The sequence below is a fragment of the Bos grunniens genome, chromosome X (genome assembly GCF_055505025.1).
Source record: "Bos grunniens cultivar Pamir isolate PY7600 chromosome X, Bosgru_T2T1.0, whole genome shotgun sequence".
NCBI lineage: Eukaryota > Metazoa > Chordata > Mammalia > Artiodactyla > Bovidae > Bos > Bos grunniens.
In genome coordinates this window covers 119,691,643-119,704,125 of record NC_141194.1, presented here as the reverse complement: position 1 = coordinate 119,704,125, position 12,483 = coordinate 119,691,643, and the positions used below count along the sequence as shown (strand labels likewise).

At 39.1% G+C, this 12,483-nt stretch overlaps 1 pseudogene; it reads left to right on the top strand.

Moving 5' to 3' along the window:
* The first annotated feature begins 3,029 nt into the window (after positions 1–3,029).
* On the top strand, positions 3,030–5,821 carry LOC147341246 (uncharacterized protein CXorf66 homolog; annotated as a pseudogene).
* The last annotated feature ends 6,662 nt before the right edge of the window (positions 5,822–12,483 follow it).

Sequence of the window (12,483 nt, the reverse complement as noted above, 5' to 3'; positions counted from 1 at the left end):
ATGCAAATCAAAACCAGAATCAGGTATCATCTCTTGTCGGTCAGAACAGCTGCTATCAAAAAGCTTACAAACAATAAATTCTGGAGAAGGTGTGGAGAAAAGGGAACCCTCTTATACAGTTGGTGGGAATACAAACTGGTGAAGCCACTATGGATAACACTAAGGAGATTCCTTAAAAAACTGGGAATAGAACTGCCATATGACCCAGCAATCCAACTGCTAGGCATCCACACCAGCACAGGAAACCAGAATTGAAACAGATACATGCACCCTATTGTTAATTGCAGCACTGTTTACAATAGCTAGGACATTGAAGCAACCTAGATGTCCATCAGCAGACAAATGGATAAGGTAGTTGTGGCACATATACATAATGGAATATTACACAGCTATAAAAAATGCATTTGAGCCAGTTCTAATGAGATGGATGAGCCTAGAGCTTATTATACAGAGTGAAATAAGTCAGAAAGAGAAAGACAAATACTGTATAGTAACATATATACGTGGAACCAAGAAAGATGGTACCCATGATCCTATGTGCAGGGCAGCAAAGGAGACACAGACGTAAAGAACAGACTTTTGGACTCAGTGGGAGAAGGCGAGAGTGGGATGATTTGAGAGAATAGCATTGAAACATTTATATTACCATATGTGAGCGTGAGCGTATTCTACATACTAACTTGACCATTAAATTGCTATTTTCACTTAATGTATCTTGGAGATCTTTTTGTATTAGTACATAGGGAGCTTTTCATCTGTTTTGGTTTTCTTTTTGAAAGTTTAAAAATCTTTATATGTCGAAGTAGAAAGGTACTTTAGATCCTAAGTTCATCTTTTTTTTTTTTTTTTCTTTTCCTTTTGTAAAGCTACATAGTAGCCAACTGTGACTGGTTAGTAAGTTTTAACCTGTTCTACACTGTGGTGGAGAAGGCAATGGCACCCCACTCCAGTACTCTTGTCTGGAAAATCCCATGGACGGAGGAGCCTGGTGGGCTGCAGTTCATGGGGTCCCTAAGAGTTGGACATGACTGAGCGAATTCACTCACTTTTCATGTTCATGCATTGGAGGAGGAAATGGCAACCCACTTCAGTGTTCTTGCCTGGAGAATCCCAGGGACGGGGGAGCCTGGTGAGCTGCCGTTTATGGGGTCGCACAGAGTCGGACACGACTGAAGCGACTTAGTAGCAGCAGCAGCATGTAAAATAGATGACCAGTGCAAGTTTGGTGCATGAAGCAGGGTACTCAAAGCCGGTGCTCTGGGACAACCCAGAGGGATGGGGTGGGGAGGGAGGAGGGAAGCAGGTTCAGGATGGGGAGACCCATGTACAACTGTGGTTGATTCATGTTGATTTATGGCAAAACCTGCCATAATATTGCAAAGTAATTATCTCCAATTAAAATAAATTAATTTTAAAATAAATAAAAACCATACACACACACACACACACACATACACACACAAAACCCCACCTCAGCTCAAGGGTCATCTCCTCCAGAAGTCCCACTTTGAAGAGATAATCCTTTTGTGTGCTCTTGTGGCACTGTATCCTGCAACATCACTGCCTGCAAATGACATTACACACCCTGTGTGTGTGCATGCTAAGTCATTTCAGATGTGTCTGATTCTGTGTGACCCTATGGACTGTAGCTTGCCAGGCTCTTCTGTCCATGGGATTCTCCAGACAGGACTACTTGGGTTGGTTGCCATGCCCCCCCTCCAGGGGAATCTTCCTGACCTAGGGATTGAACCCATGTCTCTTACATTGGCAGGTGGGTTCTTTATCACTAGTGCAACCTGGGAAGCCCATTATATACCCTGTGCTGTGCTGTGCTGTGATGCTGCTTAGTTGCTCAGTCATGTCCAACTCTGTGTCCCATGGATTGCAGCCTACCAGGCTCCTCTGTCCATGGGGATTCTCCAGGCAAGAATACTAGAGTGGGTTGCCATACCCTCCTCCAGGGGATGTTCCCAACCCAGAACGGAACCCAGGTCTCCTGCATTACAGGCAGATTCTTTACCATCTGAGCCACCAGGGAACCCCAAGAATACTGGAGTGGGTAGCCTATCCCTTCTTCAGGGGATCTTCCCAACCTGGGTCTCCTGCATTGCAGGCAGATTCTTCACCAGCTGAGCTACCAGGGAAGCCCCATTACATAACCTAGTGATTGGTTATTTATGTATCTGTCTCTCCCATTAGTTTCCAACTCTTGAAGGCAGGGACTGTGCTTGTTCGAATGCTCATGCTTAACAGAAATCTTCCTGTCCCATAGAAATCCAGAAAATAGAAATTGGATTTCAACACACTTTTGTTGAAGCAATGAATCATGCTTGCTACCTCTCTCTCCTTCATGCCCCACAGCCTACCCTTCTTCAAGTCCTATCCACATCAAAATACTCCTTGAATGCACTGATTCTCTCCATCTTTACCACTCTGCTTCAAGCCATCATCCTCTATCAGCTGGACCTACGTAACAGCCTTCCAATTGCCTAAATTACTTTAACCCCAGCAATCTAGTCTCCATACAACAGCTAGAGGGGTTTTCTAAAATGGAGATCTCTTCATGTCACTCTCTAGCCAGAAAGTCTTTAGTGGTACCCATTAACAGCAGCTCAATAAAAAGCTTGAGGGCTATTCAAAATCTTAATTTTAGTAATAAAAATTCCTACAAGCTTATACCCCAGGATGATTTAACCTCTATAAAACACAAGAACTACTATAGGGCTGTAAGGTGCCTCCTTAACATTTAATAAAGTATCTAGAGTGAACCCATTTTCTCTGCCTTCTTTGCTTAATAATGTCTCAAACTTTTTGATTCAAATTTGATAGAATATTTGATCTAATGGAGAAATAAATGATTAAAAGTCTTTTCATAATATTTGTACACAGGAGCTCATGCCTCCCCATGGTGAGATTGTGCTGTCAGGATATGACATAGAATGATTATGATGTCATAGCCCCCTAAAGCAAGCTGAGCCATTGTAAATCCAGCAGTTTTCCTGGCAGAGGAAACCAACAAGGTCCTGGACATGAATCTCTTCATTTATGTCCTCCTTTTATCAATTTGGACAAATAGTTGTTTAGATAGAAATGAAAGCAATGGATCTGCTACTGCAGGTATGTGCCTAACCTTAAATGCTAGAAACTATGATCTATTAATTTAAATACATTCAAATACTTAATTAGACAAGCTAGCTGTGTTTAAGAAATCTGCTCTTTCTTCTACCTTACTATATGAGTAGGTCTTCAAGAATTTATAGGACAACATCTGAGAGTTATACTTCCATGTAAAAATTTCAAACAACATAGAAACATGAAGAGTACAACCATACTGTCCCCTTTCATTCCCCATCCCCACCCAATCCACCAACCCCTGCCTCCTCCTCCCACCAGCCAAACTAGAAAATTCTATGTGAATTAGTGAATCTAGCATGGTACCTAACACAAAGTGGGTTTCAAAAATGTTTGTTTTTTTTTCTTGTCCCATCCATTTTCCTACCATACACATTCACACACACAAACACTCAAGTACATTCACACACTCAAAAATCTAGGTAATGGGTTGAACAAGCCACGATGTGGGGTAACCTAGGTAATTATACTGATTAGCCAGAGATAGCTCCTAGAGTTGGCTTTTAGACTGTGGCTGGCTGGGGACGTGAGAGAACAAGGAAAATGATAGTGGAACACTTATCATGTTTAAAGAAATAATTGATGATGAGATTTGACTTTGACCTATAGTAACAACCCCATCAAAATGGAAGCAAACTTGGTTACCTATCACATGTTCTGATGACATATTTTATTTCACAGTAGCTACACATGTTGAATCCAGGCAGAGAAGAATTGAAGGAGTACAGCAATGGCTACTCATTTTCATAACTGTTATCCTCATCATCTGCTTTATTTTAAGATTTTATTATTTTATTCACTATAGCTGTGTGGACATGGATGCCTCTACAGCAACAACGTAAGTCTTACACCTATGAATTAAAAATACAAGGGGTAGGGGGGAACGCATGCATGCACATAAACATAGACAGGTTCACTGTTGTTTTGGTTACTTAACGTTAACTTTAAATGTCAAAAGAGCTACCAACATCTTGTGGGTTGGATATGTTCACTTAAATGAAGCTCTTAAATGATCTCAAGCACATTATCAACTTTAGTCAAAACTATCTCCTACTCAGGGTTCAGTTGAGCCCCATGTTGCTAATTTCATGATAAATTGAGTCTAGGAAAAGAGGGGATGACTATCTAAATAAGACAGAATCAAAATCTTCTCAGGGGAGAAAGAAGGAGTTGGGTTTCTGCATTCCGAAGATAGTAATGCATTTTAGATAATCTACTATGTTAAGATGTAATAACATGAAAAATTATTGTGTTCAGTGATCCTAGTCCCTGCCTTTTATATAGGAGGATCAAGCTGGCTCTGACATACTGGGTTCCTAAAAATTTCCCAGTCCAAGGACTGGTGACTGAAATATATCACTGTTCTATTCATTTGGTTTTAGAGTAATCTTGTGAGTATAAACATACATGGATACAAAATTTGATGGTTTAAATATGATAGGAAAACAATGAATTCGGTCTAAAGATGTTTTACGTGACATTTATGCCTCATTTGCATATCAACTTGTGACTTAAAAAAAAAAAAGCTTAATTTCTGGAATAGATAAAATTCTCTCCCTCTCAATGGTAGATTCGAAACAAGTTTGTGTCATTCCATACATGACTATATGGTTATCTATTGTGGTTGAAACAGTAAAGTTAAGAAAAAGAAAAAGCATTCAACACAAGTTCAAATCTGTAACCTGAGTGACAGTTTTCAGCACTCTCCAATTCTTATTGTGTTCAATTTTCCTGCTAGAGCCAAAAAAAGACCAGAAATCGAAACTGACACAATAGCCCGTGCTTTCCATTGATAGCAAGAGTACTCTTCTGATTTAAATTGCCATACTCCAAATCTTCTGTATTTTCAGGGTCAAGAAAGAAGACATCACCAAAACATCCACATCATTTAAAATATCATTCACTGAGTCCAAGTCACTGACTGCTGGTCCAGGCAGTCCAGAAAAACAATCAGTGCTATCTAGTATAGATAAGTCATCTGGGCCCTCAAGTCCACAAATAGCCTCTGTACCTTCAAGTACAGAAAAGTTAGTCAGGCCCTCGAGTCAACAAAACCCATCCAAGCCATCAGCTCCCAAAGAAGTATTAGGATCACTCCCCCAGGAAAAGTTGCATAGAATACGCAGTCCAAAAAAGGCACATAGGTGGGCTCATGCCCATAAGCTAGTCGGTCAAGTCAGTCCATACTATCCAAAGAAAGCCATCAAGCCAACTTGGCCATCAAGTCTGCAATGTCCAGTCAAGCCAACCAAAACGTCTCCACCATATCCAAAGAGTCAAAGTGTCCCTGAGCAATCAAGTATAGTGAAACTGACCAAACTCCAGAGACATCTTAAACTAAAAAGACCAGCTAGTGAAGGTAGGGCAGAAATATTATCTAGGCCTCAACCAGTGAAGTTTTGTCAATGCTACAAGGAAAAATGCATTGTTTGCAATGCTGTTTCTGAGCTATTCATCACTCCTTCAGAAGAGAATATGAAGCATGTTCCAGTTCCACTTTCTTAATGCAAACTGAAGTGCTTTTACAAGTCATCTCAAGACAGAGCCCAAAGACAACCCACTGTATGGCAACATGAATGATAGCCATTTGTCAACATATAGCAGTGATAGTGAGAGTGACAGGGAGATGATTATTATGCACAATATAAAATGCAAGGAAGCCACCTATAAAGCCTCCCAAAATAATTAAGGGCTCAAAAAAAAAAAAAAAAAAAAGGCCATCCATGTAAAAGAAGCTAACTTCTACCAACTAGTATATTCTCACCATATTTAAGAACCTGGTAGAGGAACAATCCACTTGGGATCACCATTGAGATTAGAGCTATCCATCTCGAGGCAATTTACTTGAAAAATAGTAAATAAATGTGTGACATAACAACTGATTTTATTGTAATTATTATTTCATTTTAGAGGTATAAATCTCTTTTAGGTGTGTTAGATCTGCTTGGGCAAACTCCAGAAGGTGGTGAGGGACAAGGAAGCTGGGTGTGCTGCAGTCCATGGGGTCGCAAAGAGTCAGACATGACTTGGTGACTGAACAACAACAACAACAACTTACATCTGGTCACTTGGATGGGCTTCCCAGGTGGTACAGTAGTAAAGAATCCTTTTGCCAATGCAGGAGACCGTGGTTCAATCCCTGGGTCAGGATATCCTTTGGAGGAGGAAATAGCAACCCACTCCAGTATTCTTGCCTGGGGAATCCCACGCACAGAGGAGCCTGAAGGGCTATAGTCCATGGGATTGAAAAGAGTTGGACACAGGGAACCACTTGGACAGGAACCATAATCACACACACACACAAATACAGAAAGGTATTACAAGATGGGTACCCTGGGCTCCTCTTTTCCTTGGATTAGCCCTCAATTGAAGTCTCAACCCAATTAGCTATTTTTTTAAATGTTGACATGCAGTCCTCACAGTTTAAGAATGTCTTTCTATGGTGCCCAGTGTGTGACAGAAATGGTTGGTTCTGGTACATTGGGGAAATCCCTGATAGTCATTTCCTTTCTTAAAAAAATATTTGACCATACCAGTTCTTAGTTGTGGCGTGCAAACTGTTAGTTGCGGCATGTGGGATCTAGTTCCCTGACCAGGGATAGAACCTAGGCCCCCTGCTTTGGGAGTGTGGAGTTTTAGCCACTGGACCACTAGGGGAGTCCCAATAGTCATTCATAATACCACTGCCTCTGGTGACTGCTACCAAAGTAAGCATCCAGGCTCCAGCACTGATGCTAAAGTTTTGATTCTTTTTATTATCTTTCAAAATGATAAAAAGAATTTGCCCTGTTGTGCATTCTCAGAATGCCCCAGTTAGAGGTTGGATATCTACCCATTTTCTTCACATGGTACCTTCCCACTTGGAATCATCAGGGCTGGGAGGCCAGGAGAAAACCTTGGAGTTATGTTTTCCAATTTCCCCACTGATGAGAGGTTATCCTTCCCTGCTTCCAAGAGCACGGTTCAAAAGGTGGACAAAATCCTGGAGTCCCATCCTATACTCTAGTATGGTGAGGTCAGTACCCTGTCACATTCAGCAGGATCAGTTAAATTCCATAGCTAGCATATATTGGATGTGTACTACTTGCCTTGCATTGTATTAGTCCCTTTATGTCCAGGATATCTGAGGGCCACCCTCCCCTGAATTTTGCTGATTTAGCAAAAGGATTCACAAGACTCAAAAGCAGATTATACTCATGGCTGAGGTTTATTAGAGCAAAAATATACAAACCAAGACCAACAGGAAAAAGATGTCTATTCAGAGGAATCAGAGAGGTTGGACACATGCTTTTGAGTACTTGCCCCTCTGGGGCCATCTAGGACATGCTCTCTTCTCTAGCAACAAACTAGAGAGTTGCACTAGTGTGCAACATGTCTCTGCCTAGGGAAGCCTCAGCATCTGAGGCTTTTATTGAGAATGGGTCCCATAGGTACATCATGTTCCATGACCAGCCATGGCAAGTGAAACTCAGGATCCCAACAATGACACCAGATGCACATTATTGATGTTGATGTTTGTGCAAAACAATCAAGTGAAAAAAAAAACATGATCATCAATCAATTAACGTTAGAACATTACTCCAGGACTGGCCAATAGTTAAATCACAGTTTCCAGTTCCCTTGACGTACAAAGACCAAACAACCAGACCTGCTGTGTTAACACTTTCCTCACATTTTACATGTTTCATTTAATCTCCAACAGTCCCTCATTATACGAAGTATTATATGAGTTAACTTATGCTCTGTAACATACAGTAATATCACATCTAGCAATTGATTGAATCAAGATATGAATTTACGATTGGCTTAGGTTCAAATTTTCATTATGCTGTACTGCCTTCTCACTACCAGTTTCTAGGGTATCTGTTTATTCACAGATCACCCAGTCCACTGCTGTCAGCAAAATCCCTAACTGAGTTTTAATCAATCTGGACCATCCTCCTAACCTACCATGAGCATATAAAGATGTCTTGTGTTCATTCAGATCTGACTTCCCCACAGCCTCTCCCTCTACTGGTGGAGTCTGTAAGGTCATCATGAAATTCAAGATGGCACGAAGTAGCTGCTGATGCATAAAAGTTTTCAGAGGTGGAATATACATTTATAAAGCATCGTGGGAGCTACAGACTTGACTTCCTATTGGTATTACCATTTTGGAAAAGATAAAGTGTAAAGGGTTAGAACTGTTCTGGGCTAGCCTGGTCTTTTTAAAATTCACAAATAGAAGCAAAAATTCTGATCAAATTTTTTTGGTTTAGTATGAAAAACAGTTCAAACAGAAAACTAGAAAAAGAAGTATGAATGAATGCCAATATAAACATTGCTTAGATTGAACAATTATCACTACATGTTCAATTTTGTTTCATTTAAACTTCTGTCCATTGTCCATCTCTAAAAGATACAAATCTGGGTACAGCCCAGATTACTGTACTCAGCAAGGATCTCATTCAAATATGAAGGAGAAATCAAAAGCTTTACAGACAAGCACAAGCTGAGAGAATTCAGCACCACCTAACCAGCTCTCCAACAAATGCTAAAAGATCTTCTCTAGACAGGAAACACAGAAAGGGTGTATAAACTCGAACCCAAAGCAATAAAGTAAATGGCAACGGGATCATACTTATCAATAATTACCTTAAACATAAATGGGTTGAATGCCCCAACTAAAAGACAAAGACTGGCTGAATGGATACAAAAACAAGACCCCTATATATGTTGTCTACAAGAGATCCACCTCAAAACAAGGGACACATACAGACTGAAAATGAAGGGCTGGAAAAAGATATTCCACGCAAATAGAGACCAAAAGAAAGCAGGACTAACAATACTCATATCAGATAAAATAGACTTTAAAATAAAGACTGTGAAAAGAGACTAAGATGGACACTATATAATGATCAAATGATCAATCCAAGAAGAAGATATAACAATTATAAATATATATGCACCCAACAAAGGAGCACCGCCATATGTAAGACAAATGCTAACGAGTATAAAAGGGGAAATTAAAAACAATACAATAACAGTGGGAGACTTTAATACCCCACTCACACCTATGGATAGATTAACTGAACAGAAAATTAGCAAGGAAACACAAACTTTAAATGATGCAATAGACCAGTTAGCCCTAATTGATATCTATAGGACATTTCACCTGAAAACAATGAATTTCACCTTTTTCTCAAGCACACATGGAACCTTCTCCAGGATAGATCACATCCTGGGCCATAAATCTAGCCTTGGTAAATTAAAAAAAAAAAAAATTGAAAGCATTCCAAGCATCTTTTCTGACCACAATGCAGTAAGATTAGATCTTAATTATAGAAGAAAAACTGTTAAAAATTCCAACATATGGAGGCTGAAAAACATGCTGCTGAATAACCAACAAATCACAAAAGAAATCAAAAAAGAAATCTAAAATATGTATAGAAGTGAATGAAAATGAAAACACAACAACCCAAAACCTATAGGACACTGTAAAAGCAGTGCTAAGGGGAAGGTTCGTAGCAGTACAGGCTTACCTCAAAAAAACAAGAAAAAAGTCAAAAAAATAACCTAACTCTACACCTAAAGCAACTAGAAAAGGAGGAAACGAAGAACCCCAGGGTTAGTAGAAGGAAATAAATCTTAAAGATTAGGGAATAAATAATGCAAAAGAAACAAAAGAGACCATAGCAAAAATCAACAAAGCCAAAAGCTGGTTCTTTGAGAAGATAAATAAAATTGAAAAATCCCATTAGTCAGACTCATCAAGAAACCAAGGGAGAAAAGTCAAATCAACAAAATTAGAGATGAAAATGGATAAATCACAACAGACAACACAGAAATACAAAGGATCGTAAGAGACTATTATCAGAAACACTATGCCAATAAAATGTACACCTTGGAAGAAATGGACAAATTCTTAGAAAACTACAAATTTCCAAAACTAAACCAGGAAGAAATATAAAATCTTAACAGACCCATAACACAGAAATTGAAACTGTAATTAGAAATCTTCCAGTAAACAAAAGCCCAGGACCAGATGGCTTCACAGCTGAATTCTACCAGAAATTTAGAGAAGAGCTAACACCTATCCTACTCAAACTCTTCCAGAATATTGCAGAGGCAGGTAAACTTCCAAATTCCTTCTATGAGGCCACCATCACCTTAATACCAAAACCTGACAAAGATGCCACACACAAAAAAAGAAAACTACAGGCCAATATCACTGATGAACACAGATGCAAAAATCTTTAAGAAAATTCTAGCAATCAGAATCCAACAACATAATAAAAAGATCATACATCATGACCAAGTGGGCTTTATCTGAGGGATGCAAGGATTCTTCAATATCCACAAACCAATCAATGTAATACACCACATTAACAAATTGAAAAATAAAAACCATATGATTATCTCAATAGATACAGAGAAAACTTTTGAAAAAATTCAACATGCATTTATGATTAAAGCCCTCCAGAAAGCAGGAATAGAAGGAACATACCTCAACATAATAAAAGCTATATATGACAAATCCACAGCAAACATTATCCTCAAGGTGAAAAATTGAAAGCATTTCCCTTAAAGTCATGGACAAGACAAGGGTGCCCACTTTTACCACTACTATTCAACATAGTTTCGGAAGTTGACACAGGAGGCAAGAATATACAATGGAGAAAAGACAATTTGTTTAACAAGTGGTGCTGGAAAAACTGGTCAACCACTTGTAAAAGGATGAAACTAGAACACTTTCTAACACCATACACAAAAATAAACTCAAAATGGATTAAAGATCTAAATGTAAGACCAGAAAGTATAAAACTCCTAGAAGAAAACATAGGCAAAACACTCTCCAACATAAACCACAGCAGGATCCACTATGACCAACCTCCCAGAATACTGGAAATAAAAGCAAAAATAAACAAATGGGACCTAATTAAAATTAAAAGCTTCTGCACATCAAAGGAAACTATAAGCAAGGTGAAAAGACAGCCTTCAGAATTGGAGAAAATAATAGCAAATGAAGCAACTGACAAAGAACTAATTTTAAAAATATACAAGCATCTCCTGTAGCTCAATTCCAGAAAAATAAACGACCCAATCAAAAAGTAGGCCAAAGAACTAAACAGACATTTCTCCAAAGAAGACATACAGATGGCTAACAAACACATGAAAAGATGCTCCACATCACTCATTATCAGAGAAATGCAAATCAAAACCACAATGAGGTACCATTTCACGCCGGTCAGAAAGGCTGCTATCCAAAAGTCTACAGGCAATAAAGGCTGGAGAGGGTGTGGAGAAAAGGGAACCCTCTTACACTGTTGGTGGGAATGCAAACTAGTACAGCCACTATGGAGAGCAGTGAAGATTCCTTAAGAAACTGGAAATAGAACTGCCTTATCACCCAGCTATCCCACTGCTGGGCATACACACTGAGGAAACCAGAATTGAAAGAGACACATGTACCCCAAACTTCATCCCAGCACTGTTTACAATAACCAGGACATGGAAGCAACCTAGATGTCCATCAGCAGACGAATGGATAAGAAAGCTGTGGTACATATACACAATGGAATATTACTCAGCCATTAAAAAGAATACATTTGAATCAGTTCTAATGAGGTGGATGAAACTGGAGCCTATTATACAGAGTGAAGCAAGCCGGAAAGAAAAACATCAATGCAGTATATTGACACATATATATAGAATTTAGAAAGATCATAACGATAACACTATATGCAGGACAGCAAAAGAGACACAAATGTATAGAACAGTCTTTTTTGACTCTTGGGAAAGAGCGAGGATACGATGATATGGGAGAATGGCGTTGAAATATGTATATTATCACATGTGAAATGAATCACCAGTCCAGTTTCAATGCATGACACAGGGTGCTCAGGGTTGGTGCACTGGGATGACCCAGACAGATGGGATGGGGAGGGAGGTGGGAGGGGGGTTCAAGATGGGGAACACATGTACACCCATGGCGGATTCATGTTGATGTATGGTAAAACCAATACAATATTGTAAAGTAGAATGAATAAATAAATAAAACTGAAAAAAAATCACAAGTTAAAAAAATACATAAACACAATACTATTATCTCATATAAAAATTAATAATAATTCCTTAATATAAATTATTACTTTACTAGCATGTGAGATGAGTGTGATACTGTGGTAGCTTGTGCATTGTTTAGTGTTACCTTTCTTTGGGATTGGAAGGAAAACTGACCTTTTCCAGTCCTGTGGCCACTGCTGAGTTTTCCAAATTTGCTGGCATATTAAGTACAGCACTTTCACAGAATCATCTTTTAGGATTTGAAATAGCTCAACGGGAATTCCATCACCTCCACTAGCTTTGTTT